The following is a 10,474-nucleotide window of genomic DNA, read 5'->3' on the forward strand; positions in this document are numbered from 1 at the left end:
GCCAGTATTTTATCGTTTTCATCTGGTTCATTCATTACTTATAATCACCAAATTATTTTTAATATTTTCACTTAGGTAGAATAGTGTTGGAGGGATATCAGTTATTATATGAAAGCCAAACAAAATATGGCCCCTGATGTGACATTGTGAAGTTGACTGTATGGCACAGAATAAATAATGTTCTGTAACTCTGGCTGTTACTATCACTGCTGATTCATTGAATGAGCAGGAAGCCACTTAAATTTTTTCATGATTTGGCTTCTAAGCTGTTTAAGAATAATTATAAGCACCTGCCCACATCACAGAGATCTGGGATTTATGTATTGGTTTCTAAATACTTTGAAATTTTGGGGTAAAATGTAAGATTATTTTAAATATCATTACTAAGTTACTACTTGAATCAAATCACTGTAGTAATAGATACTATCTGAATTTTAAATAATTTTTAATATTCTGTGTGTGCCCAAATGAATAATTTAGATATCAATCCAAATTAGTAATTTCACAGAAAGTGGTAATATGGGTAATAGGACTTCTAATATTCAGGCAGTGTAATTGTGCTTGTAAGTGCTTTGTAGAGGATATATTAGATTAAGTCATATGAGGACCATTTTTGTAGGCCAAAATGTTACAGTACTTGGAATTTCATGTAGTTTAGCCTAAATTAAGGCCAAAGGTTAATTCTATTTCCATTCTTTACCCTAGCTAATTATTTTAATCTCTAAGTCCTACCTAATTTCTCAATTTTAAGTTGGGTGTGATACAGTCTGCCATTTAAAAGATGTAAGAATGAGTGGGAATATTTTTGTCTATACATCCCTCTGTATGTATCTCCTACTTGTCTGTCTACAAAGACTGATAAATCCTTTATTTACTGGCTCTGTGAAGTTGACCAAGTTATTCAACACTTTTAACCTTATTTTCAACTGTAGAATAATAATAGTAAATACTAAATCAAACCGCTATTCAGATTAAAGGAGGCAATTTGTATTAAGTATATAAAATAGTACCTGGCACTTAGTCTATGTTTAACAAATGTTGAGTATTACTTTCATAACTTCAGAGCAGAAATAAAGCATTATTCCTCATGTTTAGTCCTATCTTTACATTTCTATCTAATCAGAAAACTTTCTGTTGTATGGTATTGGTGTGATGAATAAAATACTCTGATTAAGAGAAGTACCATATCTATCATTCAGTTGTACATAATAAGTAGGCAGTTAAAATGTTTAATTAACTTAGTTTCTCACTTAAGAAAATAGATTACAGTTCACTTCCAGATTATTTGAAATATAATTTGTTCACCAATTACTATGAAAGTATTTCAGAATGTTGTAAAGCCTGAGGGTCTTGTATGTTATGATTGCATTATGGATTTGTAGGTGAGTCAATGTTATTAATAGAGTCATGGATACAGCAGAGTGTATTGTGTGGTCTGACTCATCTTTAATTCCTTAAAAAAATATCTTTGGAAGGAACAGTTTCCTTTTTCTTTTAGTAACCTTTTCTCCATAAGTGGTCATCTAAATGGAGTGTCTCATATTAGAAGCTACTGCTGTAGTGCCTTTTCTGCATATATCAAGGGTAGCTATTGGAAGAGCACTGGTATCCATGTTGATCTTGCCCTGTTTGGAAAGCAGTTGTGCCAAGGCTGTCTTGTTTGCCTCCATTTGATCACACTCAAATTCAATATCTATCCGGCTTCTGACTCTTGGCTTTCTCTACCATTATGACCCTGCTTCTCTCTCTGGACTTGATGCCTCTTTCTGGTCTACCTGGCTTTGACTCTTGGCTTTTCCTCAAAGACTTTGGCCTGGCATTTGACAGGAAGCTCTTCAGAGCATCCTGAATATGCTGATTTCTTCAGAGTCTATTTCCTTGCCTCTAATAAGCTGGACCAACAACAGGCTGGCTTGACTAGCCAGTGGATTCAGTGATGCCAAAAAGCATTGAGAAGCTTTGAACTGATGCAGAATCATTTCCCTTAACAGCCTTCAATTACTCTTGGGGGAAAACAGACTTTGTAAGTCAAAATAAATGCTTGACATTTTAGGAAAAACGTTATTCAAAGAATAGAGTTTTATGTAAAATTCTAGGGGTTACATGGCTGTCATTTTTCCATTTCTCTATTCTGCATTACTACCAAATACCACTTTTTTATAGATGTAAAAACTGTGGCTATATACTTATGCTGTAATAAAGCTTGGCACTAATGACATCTTTTATCAATATTGATAGTTATTTGAAAAGTCTTGCTATTTCTGCCACACAGAAGAAAATGCAAACAACATAAACCTCAAATGGTCAGATTAGAGAGCTTTCATGATACTTGAGGGGCTTCCCAGGTGGCAGAGTGGCAAAGAATTCACCTGCCAATATAGGAGATGCTGGAGATGTGGGTTTGATCCCTAGGTCAGAAAGCTGCCCTAGAGAAGAAAATGGCAACCTGCTCAAGTATTCTTGCCTGAAAAATCCCTTGGCCAGAGGAGCCTGGTGGGCTACAGTTCATGAGGTCTCAAAGAGTCAGACATGACTGAGCACAGACTATGATATTTGAGGTCAGTTTTCCAGCAAGCATTTTTGTAGGCATGATTAAATTCTGTGTGATTTTCAAGTATCACCATAGAAATGAAAAGTTCCTCATTGTTTTATTTATATGTTTGACATAAAACACAGTCTCAGATAATAAAATACAATGGAAAGTGTTAACATTTTCAGTTGTTTTTCTTTTCTTTTTCAAAAATAGACTTTATTCTTTAGAGTAGTTTTAGATTCACAGAAAAATTGAGTGGAAAGCACAGAAGGTTCCCATCTATCCACCATCCCCCCAACACACACAACCTCCCCACTATCAGCATCCTGCATTGAGTGGTACATTTGTCATCATCAATGAACCTTCATTGACACGTCATAATCACCCAAAGGCCATAGTTTATATCAGGGTTCACTCTTGGTGTCTTATATCCCATGCTGTGCTGTGCTTAGTCACTCAGTCATGTTCGACTCTTTTCGACCCCCGTGGACTGTAGACCACCAGGCTCCTCTGTCCATGGGGATTTGCAATATTGTTTTAAGCACTTCCTTTGAAGTAAAAATTTGTACAATTTTAACATTTATAAATGAAAGCATTTGGCTGATTGATTTCTCATGGCTGAATCATGAGAGATGGGTATTTCAGGAAACTGAAAACTGCATTTTTTTTTTCTATTACTGACTCTGGTTAGTGTCCCTGTGTAGCCATTTGTTTTAAAACATGTCAGCTTCTTTACAGATTTATGGTCATGGTAGGGGAGGGAGAGGGTGAGATGACTTAAGAGAGTAGTATTGAAACATATATATTACCATATATAAAGTGGATAGCTGGTGGGAATTTGCTGTGTAATGTAAGGAACCCAAAGCTGGTGCTCTGTGATGACCTAGAGGAGTGGGATGGGGAGAGAGATGGGAAGGAGTTTTAGGAGGAGAAGGAGACATATGTATATTTATGACTGATTCATGTTAGTGTATGGTGGAAGCCATCACAACATTGTAGAGTAATTATCCTCTAATTAAAAATAAAATAACATTAAAAAGAATTCATGAAATTTTACCGTGAAATTAAGGATTCTAAGTTCAAAGCCAGTTCTTTAAATATTGGTAAGGCTGGTCAAAAAGCGAGAAGCAGTGTACAAAAGTTTATATAGAACTTCAATTGTTTCTGCCATGCAAGAAGTTAATTACTCTTTCAACACAGGTAAAACACTGAGTTGCCTTGGGGAAAAAAAAGAGGTTTCTTTCTTTATTTTAAGCAATCACTGATTGCTGATGTTATAATATTCAAGTGATCTGGGAACATCCGTAGGTAAAGCCAAGGTCAGTGTTTTGAATATGGGACCAGGATTGAGACGTTTTTCTAAGGTCAAAGACTGACCTGAAACTGGGGGCAGTTATGTTACAGAAGAATCCAAACCAGTTCTAAGATCAAAGTTGACTGGTCCTTGGCCGAGACCAAAGCCTTTCAGAGATGGCAGAAGCTCAAGCAGTTGTGTTCAGTGGGGAGCTCTGGTGGGGCGTTGTGGGGACCCAGACTCTAGGAAACTAGGCTACAGGCAAAGTCACTGAAGTTAGAAGAGTGGCTGCAGGAACAGCGGTAGAAAGTAATCAAATATGATCAGGGAACAGTGAAGTGAATCCACCTACTGAGGATTCAGAAGAAACAAATGGGCAAGCCAAATTGGCTTCTCATTGCGGTGGCTTTTCTTGTTGCAGAGCACAGAGCTTTTCTTGTTGCATGGGCTTCAATAGCTGTGGCGCACAGGCTTAGTTGCCCCATGGCATGTGTGATCTTCCCAGACCAGGGAGCCAACCAGTGTCACCTACACTGGCAGGCAGATTCGTAGCCACTGAACCACTGGGGAAGTCCTGTGTTAGAGTATTATGATAAAAGAAGCCTGATTATTGTAACGTGAGCCTTGTCTAGGATGCTGGCAGCAAAAGAGAAAATTCAAAGGTAGGTTTGAAATGGATCATGAGGGAAAAATTGATTGAATATGTGGGTTTGTTGGAGGTTGGGAAGGGGCCTGTGAGCTTTTTAAACTTAGTGTGCCTGAGACCAGTTAATAGAAAAAGGACAGGCTGATAGGAGTGGCTCTTTGTGATGAGGAGGAGGATGTGTTTAATGTGATTGTATAAACGGTGATATAAACCAGGGTGCCATATGAGAAATGTTACTGCATGTCTCTCTGCTGTGAATGTTCTTTCCTTCTCTACATAACCATTTTGTTGGCATCAGTAACATTTCTGTAGCTTGCAGTCCTGAGTGAACTACTGATAATGATAATGAAGAAGGCAAAACACTTAAACTTACAAAGAATATTTGCCTTTGTTAATAATACTCATTTAAAATTAAAAATAAAGGATGTTGAAGTATACAATCTTTAAGCTAGAAAACTGAATTCAATCAAGTGTATTAAAATACTGAGGCCACAGACAGCTCCAGGGCATAACATATATATGGCTGTGTGTATGAAGTCAACATATTAGAATGTTACATTATATAATCTGAGCAGCTCTCCTTGATGATATTAAAAAAACCATTCAGAAACAAATTTTAAAATAACACGATTTGAAAGTCAACAAATATGAATAATTAGAAATAAAATGAAACCAAATATTCTATTCCCATCAAACAAATATAAAGCCAAAGAACAAACTTAACGACAAATGTACAAGACTTACATGAAGAAAATTACAAAACTTTAAGCAGAGTCTTAGAATTGTTAAATGGAAATACATACTATTTTTCCGATGGACGCCTTAGAATTGTAAAGATGAGAATTATACCTCGTCGGTTTATACATGTAACACAATTCCTATAAAAATCCCAATAGTATGTTATTTTTTCCTGATCTTGACAATAGGGATTCTTTAGTTTGTTGTTAAGTCGCTAAGTCGTGTCTGAATCTTTGCCATCCCATGGACTGCAGCACACCAGGATCCCCTGTCCTTCACTCTCTATAGTTTATCTGAACAAGTATACACATGAGAATAGCATGGGCAAAATTTTAAAAGAAATGTATAGAGAAATACATTTCTATAATATTTAATCTTAAGCATATTATAATGTATTAGAAAGCCACAGTGATTAAAGTGGGTATTAGTTTACATATAGATAGAAAATTGAGAAGATTTCAAAGTAAAAAAGTAATCATAATTTGAATATAAATTTGTCATACTATGAAGCTAGCATTTCAAATCAGGCTTTAAATGTTGGGCCCCCCTAAATGATATAGAAGCAACAGGTTAAGTATATAAGATACAATTTAGATGGTTATGTGTTACCTTAGAGAAATTGCAGATATGTTAAAAAATGTTGTTGTTATTTAGTTGCTAAGTCATGTGCAACTCTATTGCAGCTCCATAAACTATAGCCTGCCAGGTTCCTGTCCATGGGATTTCCCATGCAAGAGTACTGGAGTGGGTTGCCATTTCCTTCTCCAGGGGATCTTCCCAGCCTGGGGACTGAACCCACATCTCCTGCATTGCCAGGTGGATCAAGGAAGCCCATGTTAAAGATATAGATACAAAAATTAAGCAATGAAATGTGTAGTGATGAAAGTGAAAGTGAAGTTGCTCAGTCATGTCTGACTCTTTGCAACCCCTTGGACTGTAGCCCACCAGGCTCCTCCGTCCATTGGATTCTCCAGGCAAGAATACTGGAGTGGGTTGCCATTTCCTTCCCCAGGGGATCTTCCCGACCCAGGGATTGAACCTAGGTCTCCTGCATTGCAGGCAGACGCTTTAACCTCTGAGCCACCAGGGAAGCCCATGTGTAGTGATAGTAGTATTGAAAATGTTATAATTTTGACACAAGGGGGCGTTTCATTAGGAGGAGACACGACAGTAAACAACGGTTGCCATGAAGAGAATTATAAACTTGAATACCTATGTTTTAATAATATCTATTTACCTAAATACATGTAAAGTCTCCTGGAAAAATATAGCATAGTGCAATAGACAGGAAGACTGACAATAAAAATTCTTACCAGGTAATAAGAAAAATATGTATCCTCAAAGCAAAAAATATGAAGAAGTAATCCACAAAATACAAAACATGTTAAAATCCCAAATCATTGTGGTAATCAGAGAAATTTAAATTTACAAATATAAATTAGTATAACCTTAATATTAAGATAAAGACAAGGGAATATTACAGTAAAATCTCTCATGAAAACTGACAGACAAATTCTAAACAAAATATGTTTTATATCTGTTATGGGTTAATTACTGTCCATTCCACCTTCCCACCTCCCCTGGCAACCCACATTCCTATGTTAACCTCTTAACTCCTGGTACCTCAAAATGTGAAGATATGGTTTTTACAGAGGTTAAGAGGAAGACAATAGAATGGGCCCTAATCTGACTGATACTCATATAAAGAGGAAATTTGGAGATAAGTATATAGGGAAAGTGCCCTGTAAACACATGGATGGCTGCCTGCAAGCCAAAGAGACAGGCCTGGAACATATCCTTCCTTCAAAGTCCTAGGAAAGAAGCACCTCCTCATACACCTCACACTTCCAGTTTCCAAAACTGGGAGATAATAGATTTCTATTACATCACCTAGTTTCTGGTACTTTGTTATGGCAGCTGTAGCAAATGAATACAACTGCTAATCTAGCAATGAAGAAAAAGGATAATAGATTAAAACAGAGGATTTATTATCAGGGTGAAAAAGTAATTTATATCTAAAAGTCAATGTGATTCAATACATTAACAGAAAAGGGGAGAGAAGTCATGTGATTATCAAATATGTTAGTAGATCAGGAACAGTAAGAAATTCCATAATTTTATAAAGCGTATCTACAAAAAATTCTATAGTAATCCATATAGTTGATCACAAAGTATTGAAACCTTTTCCCCAGAGAATGGGAATGAGACAGGATACCTGCTCTGACCACTTATTTTCAACATTATAAAAGAAGTTTGAACCAGTGTAATAAGTAAAGAAAAAGAAATAGTAGGCATATAGATTAGAAGAAATAAAAATATGGATTGTAACTGAAGAAATAAAAGTGGAGTATAAAGGAGAAAAACTCACAAGCATCTTCAAGCAAACATAATTACTTAGGAACTTACAACATTTACAAAAGTCAGTTATAGCAGAAGCAAACACATAGAAAATGAAATGTTAAAATATACTACTTACAATAGCATAAAATACCTAGGAGTAAAGTTAACAAAATATGCCAAAATATGTGCAACTATGTACAATATAAAGTACAAAATATTCTCAAAATAAAATCAAGACCCAAATAAATGGAGGGCTATAATAAATTTATGGGTTGGAAAATGCAATGTTAAGAGATGGCAGTTTTCCCAGGTTTTTTCTGTGAACTCAATGGAATCACAGTCAAAACCAGAGCAGATTATTTCTTTACTTCTGAAGAATCTAACAAAATGATTCTAAAATGTATATGGATATCAAAGGGCCAAAAAATAGCCAAGACAGTCTTTAGGGAGAACTAAGCGGGAAGATGTTTGTCCAAGATACCAAGTCCTATTATAAAGCTGTGATGATTAAAATAGTCTGGTGTTGGTACATGGTGTGTGTGCTTAACAGTTTGACTCTTCGTGACACCATGAACTGTAGCTCACCAGGCTCCTCTGTCCATGGAGATTCTCCAGGCAAGAATATTGGAGTGGGTTGCCATGCCCTCCTCCAGGGGATCTTCCCACCCCAGGGATCGAACCCAGGTCTCCCGCATTGCAGGTGGATTCTTTTCCAACTGAGCCATCAGGGAAGCCCCCATATATGGAATGTTTCGCGGATATGTGTGTCATCCTTGTGCAGGGGCTATGCTAATCTTCTCTGCTCATTCCCATTTTGGTATATGTGCTCAATTCCAGATTGATTTCAGTACTAATAACAAAATTAAAGCCACCATAATTTTAGGGGAAATAGAAAATATCTTCATGATTCTGGAGTTAGTAGAGATTTTCTGGACATGATTTGAAAAATATTACCATAAAGGAAAGAAAAATGACAAATTAGAGTACAGTAGGATTAGAAACTTTTGTTCATTGAAGGATACTGGTAAGAAAATGAAAAAGCAACCCAGAGACTATAATAGAATCTTCTCAAGATCTATATCCAACAGGGACTTGTTTCCAAATACAGATTCCTGTCAGTCAATTAAAAGCTGTAATAGCCATAATAGAAAAATAGGGAAAACAATTGAACAGACAGATCGCAAAAGAGGACATCTAAAAGGCTGAGAAATATGTGAAAAGGCTCTAAACTATCACCAGGAGTTAGAAAAACAAGGCGGGGAGGGGGGCAGGGAACAAACAATAGATTTTGCTTTCCCAGAAGTCTTTGCATAAAATTATTATTTGTATCTCATTGGCCCGAACTTGTCGCTTGGAAAACTCTAGTTGAAAGAGAGGATAATGAAGGAGTACCTGGCTTCTCTAATTTCTCTTGTGTTACTGGCCAAAGAGAAGGAGGCTGAATATTAGTGGTGAATAGCAGGTGTCACAGTCTGTGATTGAGTCAAGTGAAATGTCTAAGAGACATATTGAATATACAGGTCTGGAGGGCAGCAGAGAGGTCCGGAAACAGTAAGCAAAGCTCATAATTATGCAGAGGGTATTTCAAAGCTGTCACTAAATCATTAAGGAAAATAGAGGTGAAGATAGAATCCCAGTGCAGAGAAAATTTTAAGAATCTGTCAGAGCAAGAGACGGAGTCACAGTGGAGTTTGAAAGACTGCAGGAGAAAAGCCAAGTGAGAGTGGTGTTTGGGGAGTGAAGGGAAGTGAGTTGCAGGGAGAAATTAGGCAAAACTTGAAATACTAAGGCTGAATCTGAATAGGCAAAGTCTGAAAGAGTGCTCTTGGAAGTCAAGAACAGGCAAAAGTGTGAACTTAGGCTTCAGAGAATATTTAGGAAGTTGAGGGCATTTTCTTTCCAGTTCTCTAAGTATTTTATGTCAAGCATATGGAATTTTGGGGTTCAGCATGATTTGAAGGGATTTATTCAGATGATAATAGTTGGAACAAATTTCTGAATTTAACACCTCCCACAGTAGTTACACTGTATGGTCATGGGCCCCAGGACTGAGTGCCACATCTTAAGCTCACAATGGTCACTTGCGCAAGTCCTTGAGACAAACTGGAGAGTTTCTGAGTTGGTGGTCTCAGTGCTGTTATATTAGCTTCATGGGAACTGGGATTGATATTAGCATGGTTCTCATTGTCTTCACTGAAGGTGATAATCATTTATTTCTCCCAAGTGTCCTAATAGCCATAAATGGCCTTGCTCCTGCTGTGCTGAGTTTAGTTGGGGGGAAAAAAATCAGTCATTTGTCTTTTAGCACACTCATCAATCCATTCTAACGGTACTGATTTTCACATGTACTATATAAACTACCTGAATAGAAATGGGAAAAAAATAATCTGCTGGTTGAACAAAAGTGTTACTTTCAGTGAGATTTTGTGCTACTCATGTCATTTTAAAAAACTTCCATGGCTTTGGATTAAATTAACAAGTCTACAAACACCATAAAGTGAGTTCCTAGCAAAGAAGGTAACTGGTAGAGTGGACATTGAATATTCTTTCCAAAATACATTGAGGAAAAAGGGGTATATCAGCTAATTTGTCTCAATGAGGATTTTCCACTTTATTGTATTGTGTTTTAAGTGGCATTTTGCTTCAGGTTGATTTCTTCCAGTTATCAAAGTTGTAACCATTCTCTTCCAGCTTATCAGATGGCATATGCTTGGCAAACATAACATGATTATAAAGAAATTGAAGAGTTGAACTGGAGAATTGCATTTCTAAGAGCATATAAAATCTGCAGAAATCTAGTCTGCCATCTCCCTGCTCACAAATTTAGTTCTCAGTTCCTGTAGTTTTATCTCTTCATATATTCTGTCTACCTCTGGGAATATTTACATTTTAAAAATATTCTATTTAAATTAATATTTGTGAT

The 10,474-nt window shown here is 36.6% G+C and overlaps 1 pseudogene; it reads right to left on the bottom strand.

The window, feature by feature from the left end:
* Positions 1-8,287: 8,287 nt before the first annotated feature.
* Positions 8,288-8,388, bottom strand: LOC114111800 (U6 spliceosomal RNA; annotated as a pseudogene).
* Between the last annotated feature and the right edge of the window lie 2,086 nt (positions 8,389-10,474).

This window comes from Ovis aries, chromosome X (assembly GCF_016772045.2).
Source record: "Ovis aries strain OAR_USU_Benz2616 breed Rambouillet chromosome X, ARS-UI_Ramb_v3.0, whole genome shotgun sequence".
Classification (NCBI taxonomy): domain Eukaryota; kingdom Metazoa; phylum Chordata; class Mammalia; order Artiodactyla; family Bovidae; genus Ovis; species Ovis aries.